Source organism: Akebia trifoliata, chromosome 13 (assembly GCF_017979445.1).
Source record: "Akebia trifoliata isolate Shusen 1 chromosome 13, ASM1797944v1, whole genome shotgun sequence".
NCBI classification, from domain to species: Eukaryota; Viridiplantae; Streptophyta; class Magnoliopsida; order Ranunculales; family Lardizabalaceae; genus Akebia; species Akebia trifoliata.
Window position 1 is genome coordinate 26,067,218 of NC_141387.1, and position 4,342 is coordinate 26,071,559.

The window sequence follows — 4,342 nt, forward strand, 5'->3', positions numbered from 1 at the left end:
CAGAATTTGAAAAATATAATAGAGTAAGGTGTTCGCTATCGCATCTGAAGTTGTATTGTGGATCCATGTGTCAGTATGGCGAGGATGACAAGTTATTGGTACAACTGTTCAAAGGAGCTTAACAGGACTGGTGCTCAAATGGTTTTCTGGACTGGATCACTCACTCATTAAGAACTAGCAAGACTTAGCCGAAATGTTTTGGCAAAATTACCGGTTCAATACTGATGTAGGGCTAGATCGAAACGACATGGCCAAAATGACAAGAAAGCAGAGGGAAACAGTGAAAGAGTATGCGCAGAGATGGCGAGAGTCCACCTCACAAGTAAGGCCCGCAATGACAGAACAAGAGATAAACACTACGTTTATCTCGACACTAGGGCACGCCTTCTATACTCATCTGATGGGGCACACCACAGGCACATTCTCGAACCTGATACAAGTAGCAGATTGGGTCGAGGACGGGATCCGAACCGGTCTGATCTTCGATTTCATGAGTCTAGGGGCAACAACAAGAATCCCTTCTTAGAGAAAGCCAGTGCCTCCGGGGAAAAAGAGGGAAGAAATTCAGGTCAATAACGTACAGCCGAATCAACCCCTCTTCATCCCTTCACCAGCACCAAAACCACAAGCGCCATCCACTTCATGGGCACCAACACCGCTAACATGGAACCCTTCACCCCAAAACCAATTCAAGGCAAATCCTCCACTAGTTGCACCGCAGGCACCACTATACGGGGCAGAACCAGCAGGCAGGACCCAACAGAGTAAATAGAGTGTTCACCAGGTTATCCATGACATTATCGAAATTACTACCAATCTTACTCAGGGGTGAGTATCTTGCAAAATGTCCGCCAAATCCTGAGATTGCCAAAGGGCCAGGATACAACCCCAATTTATTCTGCAAATTCCACATGGGTGCACCAGGGCACTCTACAGACCAATGCTGGCAGCTCAAGCATCAAGTACAGAACCTGATCGATAAAAAGGCTCTCATCCTGGATGGGCCTGCCAACCCGCCCCAACCACAGAACATCAATCAAAACCCCCTACCTACTCACAATGGAGAGGGGAGTGGGCACAGGGTGAATGTCATCGACGGAGAACTCAACTTTAATCCTTCTGATTTGATAGCACCCATTGGGACGAAAATCAGAGTCCAATTAACCAAGGAATCCGAGGCATCAACGGTTAACACAGTCAACCACTACACAACTAACGCATCCCAAAATTCACTGCCACCACTCAGATTGGCCGACCTCACCATCCATCCCACTCATCAAAATACTGATACCCGACCACCTCTAATTATACCTTACGGATCATCCCATCATCAAAATTCGACCCGACCTCCCCTTGTCATACCTTACGCACCACCGTCAACTCGACCCCCCTTCACATACCATACCCTTCGTCTCCACGTCCACCGTTTGTCATTCTGTATACTCCGTCAGCCTCTCACACAACTCCTCCTACTACCACTGCCTCCAAACCATCACCACCACTCCTCATTCTCAACATAAAACCCGACCCACCTCCCATAACCATACGCTCACCTAAACCATTCCCCTATAGCTCCGATCAGGCAGTCCCCTGGAGCTATGAGACCACTATCACCACAACAGTAGGGGTCGAAACAATGAAGGAGACAATATTGGCTGATATCGACCATATGACTAGAGCAAGAAAATGTCAAAAATTGTCAGAAAGTGGGGAAGAAACAAAAGAGATAGTAAAAGAGGAAACAGATGAAGAAAAAAGGCAAGCTAAGGGAAAGGGTAAACTGTATAAGGATGAGAAAATGGAAGAAAAGGTGAAGGTGACAGACAAGGAAGCTGTAGACTTTGTTAAGCTCATTCTCAAGAGTGAGCATAATATAGTGGACAGATTGAACAAGCAACCAGCTCAAATCAGTATCATGGGACTGATGCAAAAATCGGAAAAGCACCAAGAGTCGCTACTGCGAGTTCTGGGGAGATCACATGTACCCGCAACCACCTCGTTGGCGTAGTTGGAACAAACAATCGGTCAGATCATGGCCCCCAATCCCATCATTTTCACAAAGAATGAATTTACGCTTGAGGGAACGGGGCACGTCGAACCACTGAACATCATGGTCATATGCAAGGGCATGATGGTCGCCAGAGTATTGATTGATAATGGCTCAGCACTTAACGTCTGTCCGCTTGAAACCTTCTGGAAACTCAACACTGATTGGTCACATGTGAAACCCAACAACAAGGTTGTTCGAGGTTTTGATAGCTCAAGAAGGGATTCGCTGGGAGAAGTAGACCTACCTATAACGATAGGCCCGTGCACCTTTGAGGTGACATTTGAAGTCATGGAGATACTGACAACCTTCAATTTGCTACTGGGCAGGCCGTGGATTCATATAGCAGGGGCCGTACCTTCTTCTCTACACCAGAGAGTCAAATTCATCATGGGGCAGAGAATGATATCGGTACTAGCAGAGAACTTGATCCCGGCTGGCAGAACTCCGGACGTGCCATTTATTGATATAGAGATGACGAAGGATAAGGCACTCTACCACTCTTACCAATTCGCTGCTGTCAATCACATTGAGAAAGGAAAGGAGAAGATAAAGGCAAAACTATCAAGAACAAATCTGACGATTGGTCGGGTCATGAAAAGGGCAAGCTATCGACCCAAGCAAGGGCTGGGATCAGGAGGAAGAGAAAGAACTACACCTGTCGAAGCAAAAAGGCATAATCCTTACTTCGGTTTGGGGTTTAGGCCCACAAAAAGGGATATAGCAGAAATGAACGAAAAGAAGAAAGAACTTCGACTAGCGAGAAGGCAAAACCGTAAACCGAACATCTGGAATCTGGGCCGAGTCCCTCACATCAGTGTTAGCTTCCCAAGATCACATGCCAGACCCGACAGATTATCAGAACCACCATCAGCAAAAAAGCCAAAAACGGTAAACCCCAAACCTGTGCACATTCATGAAGACTCAGTTGTTGAGTCCCAACCTTCCTTCGTAGAAGGCATTGATGTTCTATTCAATGGGGATTCCAACGAAAGTCTATCAGAGACAGCTCAAGAATCCACCAAAGTGGAAACCACTACCAACCAAGAGAACGACTCACCTTTTTCTACTGGAATCGACTGGGCATCAATCGGCATCCCACCAAGTTTGGGAGGGACTATGCCCCAATCTAACAACCATCAAGCGGAGATCATAGTCATCTACGAACCACCATCCAAATCATCCAACGAATAACTTGCTCATCTCATCTGCCCCCTTAAAGAAGGGAAGACATTGCGTAACTGGGAGGAATTCCCATTAACACTTGAGGCTGTCAAAGCCTTTAAAAAAATGTCGTTAGGCGACATCAATTTGCCCGAGGATCATAACGAGCCCTCGTCCTCGGGTAAAGACTATTTTGGGGGCTCCCTATCTTTATTAACAAGTTTGCATGATTGTTCTTCTTATTTCAGGTATTCAGAAAATCACAAAAAAACAAATATTTCTCAAAAAGCAAAAAAATCAAAAATTTCTCAAAAATATAAAAAAATCAAAAAGCTTTCAAAATTACAAAAAAAAAGATATTTTTCAAAAATCAAAAAAAGAGTTTTCAAGGGATCTGTCTTCATCAAATGAGTACCCAGATAAAACAGAATTTGAAAATGACGAGTATGATTTCGACCTCGAACTCGACTTCGACCTCATGGGGATAGAAGAAGAGTCTGAGGACGAGATGGAATACCCACCCAAAGAAATCAAATATTTGATAGAACGTCACGAGAAAGGTATTCAGTCAAACATCGAGGATACAGACTCAATTAACCTTGGTACCGAAGAGGACCCACGAATTATCAAAATAGGAGCTTTGTTAACATCAGAACAAAAGGTAGAAATGGTCGAATTCCTACGGAACTATCAGGACGTCTTCGCATGGTCATACAGAGATATGCCTGGATTAAATACAGATCTCGTCGTTCACAAGTTGCCAATCACTTCAGGAAGTAAGCCAATCAAGCAGAAACTGAGAAGACTGAAGCCCGAATGGACTCTCACGGTCAAGGACGAGGTCATGAAACAGTTCGAAGCAGGATTTCTTGTAATTTCTACATATCCGGAATGGCTAGCTAACATCGTCCCAGTACCAAAGAAGGATGAAAAAGTACGCATGTGTGTTGACTATCGAGACTTGAACAAAGCCAGTCATAAGGATGATTTTCCACTTCCGCACATCGACACTCTAGTCGATTAGCACAGCAGGGCACGGCCATGTTCTCGTTCATGACGGTTTTTCAGGCTATATAATCAGATAAAAATGGTGGAAGAAGACCAAGAAAAGACTGCGTTCATCACACCATG